The sequence below is a fragment of the Trichechus manatus genome, unplaced genomic scaffold, assembly GCF_000243295.1.
Source record: "Trichechus manatus latirostris isolate Lorelei unplaced genomic scaffold, TriManLat1.0 scaffold00021, whole genome shotgun sequence".
NCBI classification, from domain to species: Eukaryota; Metazoa; Chordata; class Mammalia; order Sirenia; family Trichechidae; genus Trichechus; species Trichechus manatus.
In genome coordinates, this window is record NW_004443957.1 from 15,564,995 (window position 1) to 15,584,717 (window position 19,723).

General features: G+C 36.6%; 1 protein-coding gene across 3 annotated transcripts in view; it reads left to right on the forward strand.

The window, feature by feature from the left end:
- RALGPS2 (Ral GEF with PH domain and SH3 binding motif 2) overlaps positions 1 to 19,723 on the forward strand; it is a 167,249-nt gene that overhangs the window by 27,122 nt on the left and 120,404 nt on the right. The gene's annotated exons all lie outside the window — the stretch shown is intronic.

A 19,723-nucleotide genomic window follows, 5' to 3' on the forward strand; every position in this document is an offset into this window, starting at 1 on the left:
ATTTTATAATTTGGTGAGGTACATTTTTAAATTTTATTTTATTTTGTTGTTGTTGAGAATATATACAGCAAAACATACACCAGTTCAACCATTTCGGCATGTACAATTCAGTGACATTGATTACATTCTTTGAGTTGTGCAACCATCCTGACCTTCCTTTTCTGAGTTGTTCCTCCCCCATTAACATAAACTCACTGCCTCCTAAGGTTCCTATTTAATCTTTTGAGTTACTGTTGTCACTTTGATCTCATACAGATAGTTCTTAAAAGAGCATAATGCTCAAGGCAGACCTTTTTTACTAGTTAAGCTAAACTATTGTTCAGTTTTAAGAATACTTCAGGGGATATTTTTGGTTTAAGTGTTAAAGATTATCTCAGGGCAGTAGTTTCAGGGGTTCATCCAGCCCCCATGGCTCCAGAAGGTCTGGAGTCCATGAGAATTTGAAATTCTGTTCTATATTTTTTTCCCCCCTTTTGATCAGAATTCTTCTGTGGAATCTTTGATCAAAATGTTCAGTAATGGTAGCTGGGCACCATCCAGTTCTTCTGGTCTCACGTCAAAGGAGGCAGTTGTTCATGGAGGCATTTAGCCACGTATTCCATATCCTCTTCCTCTTCCTGACTCTCCTTCTTCCTGTGTCACTCCAGGCTAACAGAGACCAATTGTCATGCCTTGGATGGCCGCTTGCAAGCTTTTAAGACCCCAGATGCTATGCAACAAACTAGGAGGTAGAACAGAAGCACTAAACACATTGTTAGGCCAGTTAACTGGGATGTCGCATGACCATGACCTTAAACCTCTAAACCGAGGAATCAAATCCCGTGAGGTGCTTGGTTGTACATAAGAATCCTCAGCAGCTACTTTTTTTTGGTTGTTGTAAATATATTTATCACACAACTTCTGCCAGGTCAACTTTTTACGGGTGTACAACTTATTGACAGCAATTACAGTAATTGACTGTGCAACCATATACATAATCAATGTGACTCTTCCATCACCATTAACCCCTCCCTTTTCCCCTTCCTCCCAGCCCTAGTAACCACTAATAAACTTTGGTCTCTATACTTTTGCCTTTTCTTGTCTTTTTATCTAAGTGAGGTCATACAATATTTGCCCTTTTGTGATTGCCTTCTTTCACTCAGCATGATGTCTTCAAGCCCCATCCATATTGTAGCATGTATCAAGACTTAATTTCTTCTACTGGCTGAGTAGTATTCCATTGTATGTATGTACCACCTTTTGTTTATCTGTTCACCTGTTGATGGGCGTTTAACTTGTTTCTATCTTTTGGTTGTTGTAAATAGTGCTGCAGTAAACATTGGTGTACAATTCTCTGTGTGAGTCTTCGCTTTCAAGTCTTTTGGGTATATACCTAGGAGTGGAATTGCTGGGTCATATGGTAGTTCTATTTTTAGTTTTTGAGAACTTCCACACTGTTTTCCACAGCGACTGTTCCATTTTGCGTTCCCACCAGCAGCTAATTTCCCCATACCCTCGTCAACCTTTTTTTTTTTTTTTTTTATCTTAGCCATCCTAGTGGGAGTGAAATGGTATCTCATTGTGGTTTTAATTTGCCTCTCTCTGTTGGCTAATAACATTGAGCATCTTTTCATGTGTTTGGTGACCATCTGAATGTCCTCTTTGGTGAAATATCTATTCAGGTTTGTTGCCCATTTTATGATTGGGTTATTTGTCTTTTTGTTGTTGTCGAAGTTTTGTATGTATTTTGTTTATTAGATTCTTACCATATATATGGTTTCCAAAGATATTCTCCCAATTAGTAGCTTGTCTTTTCACTTTTTGGTAAAGTCTTTTGATGAACAAAAGGTTTTGATTTTTATGAGGTCCCATTTATTTATTTTGTCTTTTGCTGTTTGTGCTTTTGTTATTATATTAGATAATCCATTCTTAAAAGCTAGGCCAACAGCATTGCCCCTGCATTTTCTTCTAAGAATTTTATGTTTTTACTTTGCAGATTTAGGTCCTTAATCCATTTTGAATTTGATTTTATGTATGGTGTGAGGCGTGGATTCTATTTCATTTTTCAGCATGTGGAAATTCAGTTTTCTCAACACCATTTATTGAAGAGTCTCTTCTTTCCTCCATCGAATGGACTTAGCACTGTTGTCAAAAATCAGTTGACCATACATGTGTGGGTTTATTTCTGGACTCTCAATTCTCTTCCATTGGTCTGTGTGTCTTTTGTTATACAATACCAGGCTGTTTAGATTACTGTAGCTGTATAATATGTTTTAAAATCTGAAGGTGTGAGTCCTCTGGTTTGTTTTTCTCTTTCTACATTGCTTTAGCTATTTGGGGCCTCCTGCCATTCCACATGAAGTTGAGGATTTGTTTTTCCATTTCTGTAAAGAAGGTTGTTGGAATTTTGATCAGGATTGTATTGAATCTATAGATCACCTTGGGTAGTATTGACACCTTAACAATATTAAGTCTTTCAATCCAAGAACATGGACATCTTCCCATTTTTATTTAAGTCTTCTTCAGTTTCTTCCAGCAATGTTTTATAATTCTGATTGTATAAGCCCTTCATATCCTTGGTTAGGTTTATTCTTCGGTATTTTATTCGCTTAGATGCTGTTGTAAATGGAATTGTTTCTCTAATTTCCTTTTCACATTTTTCATTGTTTGTGTGTAGAAACCCAACTGATTTTTGTTTGTCGACCTTGTATCCTACAACTTTGCTAAATTCCTCTATTAGCTCTAGAAGTTTTCTTGCGGACTCTTTGAGATTTTCTATATATAGGATCATATCATCCACACATAGAGATAATTTTACTTCTTCTTTTCCAATCTAGATACATTTTATTTTTTTTTCTGTCTTATTGCCTGGCTAGGACTTCTAATACAGTAGTCCGCCTCCATCCCTAGGGAATACGTTCCAATATCCCAAGTGGATGCCTGAAACTGTGGATAGTACCGAACCCTATATATTCTATGATTTTCCCTATATGTATATATCTATGATAAAAAGTTTAGTTTATAAATTAGGCACAGTAAGAGATTAATAACAATAACTTTGGCATATCCAAATTGCCAGCATCACTACTCTTGTGCTTTGGGGCCATCACTAAATAAAATAAGGGTTACTTGAACACAAGCACTGCAATACCAAGAAAGTCTATGCGATAATCGAGATGGCTGCTAAGTGACTTAATGGGTGGGTAGTGTATGCAGCGTGGATACGCTGGACAAAGGGATGATTCACGTGGCATGAGATTTCGTCATGCTACTCAGAAATCGTGCACAATTTATAATTTGTGAATTTTTTATTTCTGGAATTTTCCATTTAATATTTTCGGACTGCAGTTGACCATGGGTAGCTGAAACCACAGAACGTGAAACCACAGATAAGAGGGGACTACTGTAGTCTTAGGCTGGGTTCTCTAAAGAACCAAAGCCAGTGAAGTGTGTATACACACACACACACACACACACACACACATACACACATACATATATATTGTATATATGTAGAGAGAGATTTATCTCAAGAAAGTGGCTCACACGGTTGTAGAGGCTGGCAAGTCCCTAGTCCGTGGGTCAGGAGTCAGGCGTCAGCCTGGAGTCTTCTCCTAACTCAAGTAGCTGCAGGGGCTGACGAACCCAGTATCCATAGGTCTGAAGGCAGGCTGCTGGCCCCCATAGGTCTGACGGCAGGCTGCTGGCCCAAGTCTCAAGACCTGGAGGTCAGATGCTGACGAGCTGAATGCAGGATCTAGAGCAGAGCAAAAGCCCATGAGCTTTGCCAGAAAGACTACCTATATTGGTTGCAGGCCACACCCTCAAGGAAACTCCCTTTCAACTGATTGGCTACTCACAGCAGATCCCATCATGGAGGTGATCACATCATTATATGACTGCAGAACTACATCATTACTGCCAAGCCACTGAGAATCATGGCCCAGCTAAGTTGACACACAACCTTAATGATCACATCTGTACAGTATTGCATACATGTGGTGAGAGCGGACATCCTTGTTGTGATTTCAAGTCTTTCTCTCGGTCTTTCTCCTTTGAGTATAATGTTGGCTGTTGGCTTTTCATATATGCCATATTGAGGAATTTTCCTTTTGTTCCAATCTTCTTTAGGGTTTTCATTAAGAAAGGGTATTGGATTTTATCAAATGCTTTTTCTGAATCCATAGAAATTGAGATGTATTTTAAATGTGCCAGTTTCTTTCCATTACCCTAATATATATGCACTCTACTTCAGACAGGATATTAAGGTGGCTTTGTAATAAGTGAAACAGTTTTCTCCCATCCTTATCTTTTTTCTTCTAATTTAAGATGTTAGCTTAGTGTGTTTTGAGAATACCTTTCTCACACATCTTGAATATGTGCCTAAAATACTTAAGAATAAAATACATGTTTGAAAAATATACCTAGATGTTGAAGATTAGACAGTAATTTGGTAAGCAATATAGTGAACCTTGCTGGGGCATGATTTATTTAGTTCTTTTGACATGAGACTTCTAAATGTATGGATTAATTTAGACATTCTTAATTTTTTTTTTATTTTGCAACCTGGGTGGTGTGTGGAATTGCTAAACCTGTCATTATGAGTTACATACCATGACTGAAGTTTCTCCAGAACTTGTCTTACTTTCCTTACAGTTTCAGGTTGTATCCTGATCCATGTGGATTGCTATTCTTTGTAAAAAGTGTGCTTTCCTTTGCTTAAGGATTAAGTGTAGCTTAGTGTGTTCCCATCGTTTAGTTCTATACTACTAAGAATAAAGAGAATAATATCAAGTTATGTTCTTTTAGGTAAATTTATAAAATAACTTTCTTAGAACATTGATGTTTAATGTACACTTAGAAAGCAGTCAGTTAACACATGTAAAATGGTATTATTCTCTTAAGGTAGGCTCTTATCATTAAGTCCAGTGATTTAGTATTGCAAACTATTTGTAGGTTCAGCTCCTTTTTCTAAGAGATGTAGTTATTAAATTGGTTAACATGTTTAAATATTGTCTTTGGCTGGGTTCTCTAGAGAAGCACAACCAATGAAGAAATGGCACACACAGTTGTGGAGGCTGGCAAGTCCCCAAATCCATGGATCAGGTGTCAGATGGGAGGCTTCTCTTGACTCACATGGTTGCAGTACCTGACACATCCCAAATCAGCAGGTCAGATGACAGGCTGCTGGCCCACAGAGCCATGGAAGCTGGCGAATCCCGGAATCGGCAGGTTGGATGGCAGGCTGCTGGCTCAAGTCCCAAGAACCGGAGATCAGATGATGATGTGCTGGATGCTGGATCCAGACCATGAGAGCTTTACCAGAGTGCCCATATGTATTGGATGAAGGCCATACCCTCAAGGAAACTCCTCCTATATCAGATATTTGAGTAAGGTGGTGACTTAAGTAAGGGTGTGACTTGAGTAAGGCTGTGACTTGGATCACGCCCTTTAGTAAGAGTGTGACTCAATCACACCCCACCCTAATCCCGCCTCATTAATATAGATAGATTTAGGATTTACAGCATATAAAATGGAGGATAATTACACAATACCAAAGAATGGAGGACAATTACATAATACTGGGAACCATGGCCTAGCTGAGTTGACACATAACATTAACCATCATATACATTTAGAACTTTTTTCTAAGAATTGAATAGTTTTTTGAAAGTACTATATATGTATATATGTGTGTATATGTGTGTGTATAATTAGTAAATTTTTTTTCAGTGTACTTCTGTCTTAAAATGAGGAAGTAAAGGAACTAAACATAAGATTTCAAAGGGAAGTTCGAGAAGACAAAGTATTATAATGAAATGTGCAAAGACCTGGAGTTAGGAAACCAAAAGGGAAGAACACGCTTGGCATTTCTTAAGCTGAAAGAACTGAAGAAAAAATTCATACCTCAAGTTGCAATATTGAAGGATTCTACAGGGAAAATATTAAATGAAGGATTCTATAGGGAAAATATTAAACGGTGCAGGAAGCATCAAAAGAAGATGGAAGGAATACACAGAGTCATTATACCAAAAAGAATTGGTCGATGTTCAGCCATTTCAAGAGGTAGCATATGATCAGGAACCAATGGTACTGAAGGAAGAAGTCCAAGTTGCACTGAAGGCATTAGCAAAAAACAAGGCTCCAGGAATTGATGGAATAACAGTTGAGATATTTCAATAAACAGATGCAGCACTGGAGGTACTCACTTGTCTTACGTCTTGACATTTGGAAGACAGCTGCCTGGCCAACCAACTGGAAGAGATCCATATTTGTGCCCATTCCAAAGAAGGGTGATCCAACAGAAATGTGGAAATTATGGAACAATATCGTTAATGTCACACACAGGTAAAATTTTTCCAAAGATGATTCAAAAGTGGTTGCAGCAGTACTTCGACAGGGAGCTGCCAGAAGTTCAAGCTGGATTCAGAGGATTATCATCAGTGATTTCAGATGGGTCTTGGCTGAAAACAGAATACCAGAAAGATGTTTACCTGTTTTTATTGACTACCCAAAGGTGTTCAACTGTGTGTATCATAACAAATTACGGATAACATTACGAAGAATGGGAATTCCAGAACACTTAATTGTGCCTATGAGGAGCCTATACGAGAGGTAGCCAATCGAACAGAACAAGGGAATACTGTATGGTTTAAAGTCACGAAAGGTGTGCATTAGGGTTGTATCTTTTCACTATAATTATTCAGTCTTTATGCTGAGCAGATAATCTGAGAAACTAGACTATATAAAGAAGAATGTGACCTCAGGATTGGAGGAAGACTCATTAACAACCTGTGATATGCAGATGACACAACCTTGCTTGCTGAAAGTGAAGAGGACTTGAAGCACTTACTGATGAAGATCAAAGACCACAGCCTTCAGTATGAATTACACCGTAACATAAAGAAAACAAAAATCCTCGCGACTGGACCAATAAGCAACATCATGATAAATGGAGAAAAGATTGAAGTTGTCCACGGTTTCATTTAATTGGATCCACAGTCTACACCCATGGAAGCAGCAGTCAAGAAATCAAACAATGTATTGCATTGGGCAAATCTGTTGCAAAAGACCTCTTTAAAGTGTTCCAGAGCAGAGATGTCACTTCAGCGATTAAGATGCATGTGATCCAAGCCATGGTATTTTCAGTCACCTGACATGCATGCAAAAGCTGGACAGTGAATAAGGAAAACTGAAGAAGAATTGACCTTTTTGAATTGTGGTATTGGTGAAGAATGTTGAATATACCACAGACTGCCAGAAGAACAAACAAATCTGTCTTGGAAGACCAAAAAAAAAAAAAAAGAGAGAGAGAGAAAGCAAACCCGTTGCCATCAGGTTGATTCTGAGTTGTACAGCCATAATGCTCCTTAGAAGCAAGGATGACGAGACTTTGTCTCACATACTTTGGTCATGTTATCAGAAGGGACCAGTCCCTGGAGAAGGACATCATGCTTGGTTAAGTAGAGGGTGAGCAAAAAATAGGAAGACTCTCAACAAGATAGATTGACACAGCGGCTGCCACAATGGACTCATACATAGCAGTGATTGTGAGGATGGCACAGGACCTAGTAATGTTTCGTTCTGTTGTATATAGGGTCACTATTAGTCAGAACCAGCTTAACAGCACTTTACAACAACATGTCTTAAAATATGCTTCCAAGTGCTTGTTTTAGAGGAATAGTTTGCTCACTTTTTTTTTTTTTTTAGATTTGTACTTCTTTTTTTTAAAAATGTACTTTAGACGAAGGCTAACAGAACAAACTAGCTTCTCATTAAACAGTACACATATTGTTTTATGACATTGGTTAACAACCCTATGACATGTCAGTACTCTCCATTCTCGACCTTGGGTTCCCTATTACCAGCTTTTCTGTCCCCTGGACTGTTGTGCCCCATTAGTCTCGTTTTGTTTTATGGGGCTGTCTAACCTTTGGCTGAAGGGTGACCCTCAGGAGTGACTTCATTACCGAGCTAAAAGGGTGTCCGAGGGCCATACTCTTGGTGTTTCTCCAGTCTCTGTCAGGCCAGTAAGTCTGGTCTTCTTTTGTGAGTTAGAATTTTGTTCTACATTATTCTCCAGCTCTGTCTGGGACCCTCTGTTGTGATCCTGGTCAGGGCAGTCAGTGGTGGTAGCTGGGCACCATCTAGTTGTACTGGACTAAGTCTGGTGGAGGCCATGGTAGTTGTGGTCCATTAGTCCTTCGAACTGATCTTTTCCTTGTATCTTACTGTCTTCATTCTCCCTTAGTCTCAAAGGGGTGAGACCATTGGAGTATCTTAGATGGCTGCTCACAGGTTTTCAAGACCCTAGACACTACTCACCAAGGTAGACTGTAGAACATTTTCTTTATAAACTGTGTTATGCCAGTTGAGCTAGATGTTCCCCGAGACCATGGTCTCCACAGCCCTCCGCCCAGCAATTCAGTCCCTCAGGGAGTTTGGATGCGTCTATGAAGCTTCCATGACCTTTCCTTGTACAAGTTGTGTTGGCTTCCCCAGTATTGTGTACTGTCTTACCCTTCACCAACGTTACTGCTTATCTATTGTCTATTTAGTATTCCCCCCCACCCCTCCCATCCCTCGTAACCAACAAAGATTGTTTCTTTTTGTGTGTAAACTTTTTCATGAGTTTCTACAGTAGAGGTCTCATACAATATTTGTGCTTTTGTGATTGACTTATTTCACTTAGCATAATATCCTCCAGTTTCACCCATATTATGAGATGTTTCACAGATTCATCATTGTTCCTTATCGTTGCATAATGCTCCACTGTGTGTATGTACCATAGTTTGTTTAGCCATTCATCTGTTGATGAGCATCTGGGTTGTTTCCATCTTGTTGCTATTGTGAACAATGCTGCAGTGAACATGGGTGTGCATATGTCTATTCATGTGACGGCTCTTATTTCTCCAGGATATATTCCTAGGAGTGGTATTGCTGGATCATATGGTATTTCTATTTCTAGCTTTCTAAGGAAGTGCCATATTTTCCAAAATGGTTGTTGTCATGGATTGAATTGTGTCCGCTGAAAATATCTGTCCACTTGGCTGGGTCATGATTCCCAGTATTGTATTATTGTGTACCATTTTGTAATCTGATGTGATTTCCTTATGTGTTGTAAATTCAGTTACTATAATCTAATAAGATGGATTAGTGGCAGTTACACTGATGAGGTATACACGATTGGTTAGTGTCTTAAGCTAATCTCTTTTGAGATATAAAAGAGAGAAGTGAGCAGAGACACGTGGGAACCTCATACCACCAAGAAAGCAGTGTCGGGAGCAGAGTGCGTCTTTTGGACCTGAGGTTCCTGCACAGAGAAGCTCCCAGACCAAGGGAAGATTGATGACATGGAACTTCTTCCAGAGCCGACAGAGAAAGCATTCCCCTGGAGCTGATGCCCTGAATTTGGACTTGTAGCCTGCTAGACTATGAGAGAATAAATTTCTCTTTGTTAAAGCCATCCATCCACTTGTGGTATTTCTGTTATATTAGCACTAGATGACTAAGACAGTTGTATCATTTTTACATCCCCACCAGCAGTGCATAAGCATTCCGACCTCCCTACAGCCTCTTCAACATTTGTTATTTCTAGTATTTTGATTCGTGTCAGTAATGCTGGGGTGGGATGGTATCTCATTGTTGTGTTGATTTGCATTTCTCTAATGGCTAGTGATTGCGAGCATTTCCTCATGTGTCTCTTGGCTGCTTGAATGTCTTCTTCGGTGAAGTGTCTGTTCATTTCCTTTGCCCATTTTTCAATTGGATTATTTGTCTTTTTGTTGTAGAGGTGTTGGATTTTTCCTGTAGATTTTAGAGATTAGACCTTTGTTGGATTTGTAATAGCCAAATTTTTTTTCCTAGTCTGTAGGTTCTCTTTTTACTCTTTTGGTGAAGTCTTTTGATGAGCATAATTGTTTAATTTTTAGAAGATCCCAGTTATCTCGGTTATCTTCTGGAGTTTGTATGTTGTTATTTATGGTTTGTATCTGTTAATGCCATGTATTAGGGTCTCTAGTGTCGATCCTGTGTTTTCTTCTATAATCTTTATAGTTTTTGGTTTTATATATAGGTCTTTGATCCATTTTGAATTAGTTTTTATGTATACTGTAAGGTATGGATCCTGTTCCATTTTATGGCAGATGGACATCCAGTTTTGCCAGCACCATTTGTAAAAAAGGCTGTCCTTTCCCCATTTGATAGTCTTTGGGCCCTTGTCGAAAATCAGGTGACCGTAGGTGGATGGATTTACATCTGGGTTCTTGATTCTGTTCCATTGGTCAATTTATCTGTTGTTGTACCAGTACCAGGCTGTTTTGACTACTGTAGGTGTATAGTAACGTTCTGAGGTCAGGTAGTGCGAGTCCTCCTACTTTATTCTTCGTCTTCAATAGTGCTTTACTTATCTGTATAAAGTTAATAGTTGGTTTTCCATCTTTTTAAGGAATGTTGTTGGTATTTGGATCGGGATTGCGTTATATTTGTAGATTGCTTTGGGCAGAATTTGTCATTTTCACAATCTTCAGTCTATCCATGAGCATGGTATGTTTTTCCATTTATGTAGATTTCTTGGTTTCTTGCAGTGATGTTCTGTAGTTTTCTTTGTATAGGTCTTTTATATCCCTGGTTAGATTTATTTCTAAGTATTTTGTTTCTTTAGGGGCTATTATAAATGGTATTGTTTTCCTGATTTCCTTTTCATCGTTCTCTTTATCCGTGTATAGAAATCCAATGGATTTTTGTATATTTATCTTGTATCCTGCTACTCTGCTGAATCTTTCCATTAACTCCAGTAGTTTTCTCATGGAGTCTTTTGAATTTTTTATATATAGTATCATATCATCTGTAGACAGGGACAGTTTAATTTCTTCATTGCCAATTTGAGTGCCCTTTATTTCTTTTTCTTGCCTTATTGCTCTAGCTATGACTTCCAGCACAGTAAAGGACATCCTTGGCTTGTTCCTGTTCTCAAGAGGAATGTTTTCAGCCTCTCTTCATTAGGAATGATGTTGGCTGTTGATTCTGTATAGATGCCCTTTATTATGTTGAGAAATTTCCCTTCTATACCTATTTTATTCAGAATTTTTATCAGGAATGGGTGTTGGACTTTGTTGAATGCCTTTTCTGTGTCAGTTGAGATGATCATGTGATTCTTTTCTTTGCCTTTATTTATGTGGTGGATTACACTGATTGATTTTCTAATGTTGAACCATCCTTGCATACCTGGTGTGAATCCCACTTGGTTGTGGTATATTATTTTTTTGATACGATGCTGAATTCTATTGGCTAGAATTTTGTTGAGAATTTTTGCGTCTATATTCGTGAGAGATATTGGTCTGTAATTTTCTTTTCTTGTGGCGTCTTTACCTGATTTTGGTATCAGGGTTATGCTGGCTTCATTGGATGAATTTGGAAGTATCTCTTCCTTTTCTATATTCTGAAATAATTTGAGTACTACTGGTGTGAGCTCTTCTCAGAATGTTGAATTCTCCATTGAAGCTGTCTGGGCCAGGAGTTTTTTGTTGAGAGTTTTTTTTTTTTTTTTTAAATTACCTTTTCAGTCTCTTCTTTTGTTATGCGTCTGTTAAGATTTTCAACATCAATTTGTGAGTTTGGGTAGGTAGTGTGCTTCTAGAAATTTGTCCATTTCCTCTAGATTTTCAAATTTGTTGGACTATAGTTTTTCGTAATACTCTGTTATGATCCTTTTTATTTCAGTTGGATCTGTTGTAATGTCCCCATTTTATTTGTTATTTGGGTTATTTGCATCCTCTCCTGTTTTTCTTTTGTCAGTTTGGCTAGTGGTTTGTCGATTTTGTTGAGCCTTTCAAAGAACCAGCTTTTGGTTTTGTTGATTCTTTCTATTGTTTTTCTATTCTCTATTTCGTTTCTGCTCTGATCTTTTTATTTCCTTTCTTCTGGTGATTGTAGCCTTCTTTTACTGCTCTCTTTCTGTTCATTCGAGTTGTGAGGCTAATGGTTTGATTTTGTCCCTTTCTTCTTTTTTGGTGTGTGCATCTATTGCTAAAAATTGACCTCTGAGTACTGCTTTTGCTGTGTCCCAAAGGTTTTGGTATGATGTGTTTTCATTTTCATTTGATTCTAGGAATTTTTTTATTCCATCTTTGGTTTCTTCTATTACCCAGTGGTTTTTAAGCAGGGTGTTATTCAGTTTCCATGTAATTGATTTTATTTCCTCATTCTTCCTGTCATTAATTTCTACTTTGATGGCATTGTGATCAGAGAAGATACTTTGTATTATCTCAGTGTTTTGGATTTTATTGAGGGTTACTCTGTGGTCTAAGATGTGGTCTGTTCTGGAGAACGTTCCATGTGCGTTCGAAAAGAATGTGTACTTTGCAGCTGTTGAGTGGAGTGTTCTATGTATGTCTATTAGTTCAAGTTGGCTGATCGTGGCCTTTAGATCTTCTTTGTCTTTGCTGAGTTTCTTTCTAGATGTTCTGCCCTTTACCTCGAATTGTGTGTTGAAGTTTCCTACTGTTATAGTGAACTGTCAGTTTCTCTTTTCAGTGCTGTTAAAGTTTATTTTCTGTATTTTGGAGCCATATCATTGGGTGTGTAGATAATCATTATGGTTATGTCTTCATGATGGATCATGCCTTCTTTGTCTTTTATGGTTGATTTTGTTTTTTAAAGTCTATTTTATCTGAAACTAATATTGCCACTTCTGCTCTTTTTTGGTGGCTATTTTCTTGATATATTTTTTCCATCCTTTGATTTTTAATAAATTTATGTCTTTGTTTCTAAGGTGTGTCTCTTGTAGAAAGTGTATTGATGGATCCTGTGTTTTTATCCATTCTGTCAATTTCTGTCTTCTTATGGGTGCATTTAGGCCATTTATGTTCAATGTAATTGTATTTGCTTTTTGTATTGTAATTTTCACAATGCTTCTGGAATTCAGAAGTAGAGGGAGGACTCCCCCTTTTTTAAAACCGTATTACTGAAAGATGGACTTTAAGCATTTACTTAAATACCGGCAAAGTTCCTTGCCCAATGCCATATAGCTGGCATTACCAAAGCTGGGATTTGAGCAGAGGACTATCAGACTTCAAAGTCTGTGTTCATTTCATTATTCTATACCATTTCTAAAGACATTGTGTTTTCTTGTACATGATTTCATTTAATTCTCACAAAATCTCTCTCAGGAACATTTTTATCATTCCTTATTTATAAATGAAGAAACCAAAGTTCATAGATTAAATAATTTACCCAGCAGAACACAGCTGGTTTAAGTCATAGAGCTGGCATTCTTTATCTCATGCTTTTTCTACTATCTCCTTTCTTTGCCCGGAGAAGTGAGGGTCGGTCATGAGTTCATGTGAATTACATTAATTTTTTTTCTTTTAAATATCTCTGAGGTTGCCATTTCCTCGTGATCAGGAATTCTGAATTAGAAACAGGGTGATGATAAAATGCAGTGATTAAAGTTATGGGGATAGAATGACCATGGGAGGTTTTGTAAAACTAGAAGACCAGAAGAAGGTCCTAAAGAGAAGAGGTTGGAAAAGCTTGAAGTGGAAAGGGAGCCTGAACTTCAGATTGTTTGCTGTTTTTGGCAGTAGAACACCTTCCGTAAAGCCCCACTTGGATACCCCTGGCATGTTAAACCTTTTTGATATGCCAGTTTTAGTTTCTTAAGGTCAGTTACCCACTCAGAAACCTTTAATGACTAGTAGTGCCTGTCCTGTCTAATCTAAATTCCTCCACATAACAGTTGAGACCTTCCATAATCTGGTCCTGTTACATTGCACCTTCTGTTCATGTCTTCCTTACTTTTATATTTGTACCTTTTTTATGTTGTTTTTTACTTCTTGCATAGATTGCTTTTACTTCTCCTTTCGTCCTGCCCATCAGCTTGTCTTCCTTTGTAAGTCTAAACATTTCCTCCTGTAGAATCCATGGTAACTCTTGAAGCTGAACCACAGTGTAATAAGTTGTAATAGTCTCTGATTCTCTCATAATAATAAATTCGCTTAGAGTAAGAACCACCTTTTAGGTTCCCTCTCTTCCTCCCTTCCTTCCTTCTTTTTCCTTATTTATTTCTTGATTCTTTCCCTGTCTGTCCTTCTGTTTTTGTTTTTTTTTTTACCCCATTTATTTTTTAATCAATCCATTATCTTTTCTGTCTTTATCCATCTGTCATTTCTTCCCCACTCCCTTCCAGATGCCTATCCTTACTATATAAGCTTGGGCAAGTTACCTATTCTCTCATCTCTAAAAATGGAGAAATAGGGTTATTTTGATGATTGAGTAAATATTTATGTGGGAAAGCACTTTGAGGAGGACCTGCTAGGTAGTTAAGCACTTCATAAATTTTAGCTTTTATTATTTGTCATGGATTGAATTATGCCCCCCCAAAAGTGTGTGTATCAATTTGGCTGGGCCATAATTCCTGGTATTGTGTGATTTTCCTATATGTTGTAAATCCTGCCTCTATGATGTTAATGAGGGAGGATGGGCAGCAGTCGTGTTAGTGAGGCAGGACTCAGTCTACAAGATTGGATTGTGTCTTGAGGCAATCTCTTGATATATGAAAGAGAGAAGTGAGCAGAGAGACGGGGACCTCAAACCACCAAAAAAGCAGTGCCGGGAGCAGAGTGTGTCCTTTGGACAAGGGGTTCCTGAGCGGAGAAGCTCCTAGTCTGGGGAAGGATTGATGAGAAGGCCGACAGAGAGAGAAAGCCTCTCCCTGGAGCTGACGCCCTGAATTTGGACTTTCAGCCTACTTTACTGTGAAGAAATATATTTCTGTTTGTTAAAGCCATCCACTTGTGGTATTTCTGTTATAGCAGCACTAGATGACTAAGACATTATTGTACTGTTTTGTGTATCCCAGTACATAAAACAGATGATAGGATTTTCTATAAGAGGAGAAAATCTTTTTTACATAAAAGCAAATTATTATTTTTAAAAGTCAATAAATAGAGGTTAATTTTGAACTTTTAAACACTTTGGCAATAACCCAAAAATATTAATCCTGTTAACACTCATGGTTAAGATAATTATTTCTACTCCTAACTGTAGTTTCAGCTGCTGTAAAGTTCAACAGAAACCAGGACAAGTTTTACTACGTAGGGATAAGTTAGTTTTTTTTATGTATAATATTCTTAATTGCTTGCCATTTGGAGTAATTTTCTAGTAAATTCGTTGTCTGAAAATGTCTTTATTTTGCCTCCTGTTGAATGAGAATTTAGCTGGGTATGGAATTCTAGGGTGACAGTTATTTTCTCTTAGCACTTCAAAGATACTTCATTTTTATCTGTTGGTGTTGTTGAGAAGCTTTCAGTTTAATTTTGTTCCAACGTAAATTAAGTAATCTGTTTTATCTCCCTTGCTTTTTAAAGTGTTCTGTAGTTTAAAGTGATGTATGTACAATATGATTCTTTTTATTTATTTATCCTGCACAAAGCTCAAGATTCCTGAATATGAAGATTTATGTCTTTCATGAGTTCTGGAAACTCCTCAGCCTTTATGTCTTTAAGTATTGCCTTTCTTCCATTATCTCTCTTCTTTCCCCCTGGAAGTCCCATTAAACTATGTTAGATCTTAATTTAGAGCCTTCATTTCTCTTAATCTCTCTTCACATTTTCCATTTCATTAACTGTTGTGTAGGATTTTTGCATAATTTCTTCATCTCTATATTCTTCTCTGCAAATATTCTCTTTAATTGTGATTAATAAGATGCCTAATTTTCCAGTAACTGTGTGTTTCTTTCTTTTTTTTTTTAAGTTTGGTTTTTTAGGAATGTGTATCTTGCTTTGCTTTTTCATAATGTTTTGTTATGTTTTCATTTTCTTCTTTTAGGGCTACTGATTTTGATCCTCCCTGTTTTATAGCCTGTATTTGATCATTAGTTATCTGAAGTTCTTGAGAGGTCTAATCCTAGTAATTATTGTGTTTCCTGTCTTTTACTCAGAGTGGGTTGTTTGCTTATATAGTTGGTCATTTTTTATTTTGAGTTTGTCATTAGGGCTTTAATTTCTCTGTCTTCATAACGTGAACTTTTTAAGGGTGCCAAGTAGCAAAGATAATCTTGCTCTTAATGCTATTCAGAAATGATCTTAAGAGGCAACTATATTTTTTATTAAACTTTTGTTAGAATAACTCAAAAACAAAAACTTCTCAGCATTTTGATGGCTGTAATTACTGAAACAAATTACTGAAGAATTTGGGACTAATCTCTGTAGTTTTCTTAGATTAAAAAAATTAAGACAGTGCAATTTTATCTGTCACACATGCTGAAAGTGGGCTTAAATCTTTGGGACTTTAAATCTTCGGGCCTTCCATGGATGTTGTATAAAATGCATCTTTAACTTTTATTTAAAAACAAATTTTAAAAGAAAGCAGACTCTGAAATACCTTTTAAATATTGAGTTGCAATTAGGTATTTTAATTTTACTCAATTACTTTTTTCATAAAACTTACAAGAATATTACAGTAAGATTCAGTGTCTGTTACTGTACCTGTCACTGCTGTTTTCATATTTCTTATAATTGCTTGTGTGAATTTTTTAATGTGATTGAATATAAAGGCATTAAAGTTGTTTTCAGTTTTTACTATTGTAAATAATGTTGATTAAATAACTTTGTATACTTTTTTTTTTTTTAGAGCTTTGATAAGATGAATTTCCAGGACAGAGATTTTGGCTTAGAGTCTATGAGCATCTCAATTCTGTGTTAGCCAGATGTTTTCCAAAGAAATTGCACCAGTTAATTGTATTCCTCTACTGTTTCTTGTGGTTGCCTAAATTTTCTAAAGTATGCTTTGTATAACTATTAAATTGTCTTTAGCACAATATTCCTCATGGTGGTAGAATAAATTATTTTAGGAAAGAACACATAACTGGTACTATGAAATGAGATTAATTAGTGAGGAATTTGTGGCTTTAATTTTAATCCCTTATTCATTTATAAAAAGGCATTGGTTTCGTTGTGGGAAAACCATTGCAAATGTGGAAAGTTAGGAGACTGAATGATTGTGCCTACATTTCTATAATCTAGTTCTGTGACCTTAAGCAAGGAACTAAATCTACACAGTTCGGATTTCCTCGTTCTAATGGTTGAAGGAGCCCTGGTCGCAAAGTGGTTAAAACGCCCTTAGCTGCTAACCAAAAGGTCAGCAGTTCGAACTCACTATCTGCTCCACAGAAGAAAAATGTGGCAGTCTGCTTCCATAAAGATTTACAGCCTTGGAAACCCTATGGGGCAGTTCTCCTCTATGCTGTGAGTCAGAATTGACTCTATGGCAATGGATTTAATGAGTGAGTGATGCATTACTCCCCTCTTTTCAGTTGTTTTAAGTCAAGGGCAGGAACGCCCCTGTTCTTATTTAGCTAGCCTCATACTTGGCACTCAGTAAATACTTGTTGAATTGATAATAGACATTCTTGTGCCCTGTTTTAAATGTATGTGATTATCCATCTCCCTTCTTCCCTTCCGTCTTTTCTTCCTTTCAGTCTTTGAATGACGGACCCTAAGCTAGCTTACAGTTTGGTTCTTTTTTACTTAGCTGCCTCCTTGATAAAGTTGTAACTCTCTGCTTCCTTAATACTGATGTTTATGTTAAAATATGCCCTATTTTGGGGTATCAACCCCAAAGATAGAGTGACCGTCTTTAGAAAGTGAGAAGAGAATAAGTGGAAAATAATTTAAGAAAAGAGCTGCGTGATGTTCAGTTATTATAAGTGGTTATGTAATTTATAGCTCTAGGAAAATCAAGAAGATATTAAACCATGTATTCATATTGTTTAATTTTACTTTTCTATGTGCAAAGCGCAGGTGTATGTCCTGAGACACATGCTGAAAGACTCAACGCATGTCTGTATTTTAGGACTTGGCAGTGTTTCTGTTGTATCATATGAAACTTTGTTGTACTTCAGTGTTATTACATATTAGTGACATGTAGTACATTTCTAATCGCCGTAAGATTTTCATTAAGGTATCTTCGCCTTTTTTTTTTTTACACGTGTAATGGATTTTAATGCAACTTGCTAATTTTCGTGGAATATCTGACAATTTAATTCAAAGCAGGCAAAGAAAACTTGATTTCTTACTGCTATAGATTACAAATGTGTTAATGTTTATATCTGGTTTGTATTATCTCTTTTTTCAGTAAATATTTATTTATTTATTTAGTATGTGAGGTAGGTTAAGGATACGATTCCTTTAAGAAAATTAAAATCTTTTTCTTAGCACTAGAGGGCAGTCTTGATTTATGGATTCACGTCAGAATGAATCTGTGCACAGCACATAGAGTGAGATGAAATTATTTGAAACATTTCATTGCAAACTGAGTGTTGTCCTCAGAGAAAATCTGGATTATCACATTGGTTTTATATAACAGTATAAAGACAAGTTGATCCTTGTTAGGGGCATAAGGCTATTAAAGCTTATAGAATGAAAAACTGTAAATTGGTGGAAATTAAAGTATTTCTGTGTTTCATTTATTTTCACATTGACTTTCTAAATGGATTCTAAATTGTTTTAAGAACATATTATTTCTAATATATATTTTTAAGAAATTCTGGCACTAAGCTTTGCTCTTACTATGTGCTTAGGATGTATCTGAAGAAATGAAGATAAATTTAAGATGTAACTGAAGTCTGCTATCATTAGCAATAAATTTTAAGCATTTGAAAACCAGGAACATGTTATGCTTCATCTAGCAAAAAAATTGTGGCATTCTCATCCATTGTGTTTACACTTAGGATTTTAATTGTTTTGGAGGAGCCCACCAGCATGTGCTGGCCAGAAGTGTATTTCTAAGGTTTTCATCTTTTGTATTTAGTTAAGAAACTTTATTGAATGTAAGCTTTATGTGGACTGTCTGATTGTAGACAAAATCTATACTATCACCACCATCATAATAATAGCACACTTTACTATGTGCCTGTTTTAGGTGCTTTGTATATGTTAATTTCAGTTCTCCTCACCAAAACTCTATGAAGTAGGTACTTGTTATCCCTGTTTTATAGATGAGGAAACTAAGGACAGAAAAGTTAAGCAGTTTGCTGCTAGGTTCAAACCTTGGCAGTGTTGTCCCGGAGTCTGTGCTTTAAAATCACAGTTCTCTAGGGTCGCTGTGAGTCAGAATCAACACAGCAGCAACGGGATACTGCTTCTCTGGAGAGAAGAAACTTTGTATCAAGCAAATTATTAATGTTTCAATCCCAGCTTTTAAAGTGGGCATAGTAGTTTGTTTAAAACACCTAATTTGTAGACACCTGTTATTTCTCTTAGGAAACACATCATAGAAATTTTAAAGTTGGAAGGGGACCTTAAAAATCACCATGTTGTTTACAAAGAGGAAGAAATTCCGTGTTAAAGAGGTGACATTACCTACACAGTGTTATAAAACAGGTTATTGGTAGAAAGAGAACATCAAGTAAATATTCTGACTTCTAGTAAAGTGGAAAGAAGCATTGTATTGTTGAAAGAATATATGACAAGAATTTTAGATGGCCTGAATTTTATTCTTAGCTTCCCACTTACCAGCCTGTGTCCTCAGAGGCTCTGTTTGTGTTATGTCGGTATAATAATATCTTCCCCAGTTATTGATATTGGTAGTTATGAAGATCAATGAGATGATGGATTTAGAATACTCAAAAAACTTTAAAACCCAGAAGAAATAAACATACCATATGTGTTCATGATTTTATAACATGTTCTATAGTATTTTAGTTTTGTTTTTAAGTATTTGTGTTATCTTGGTAAATGAGATT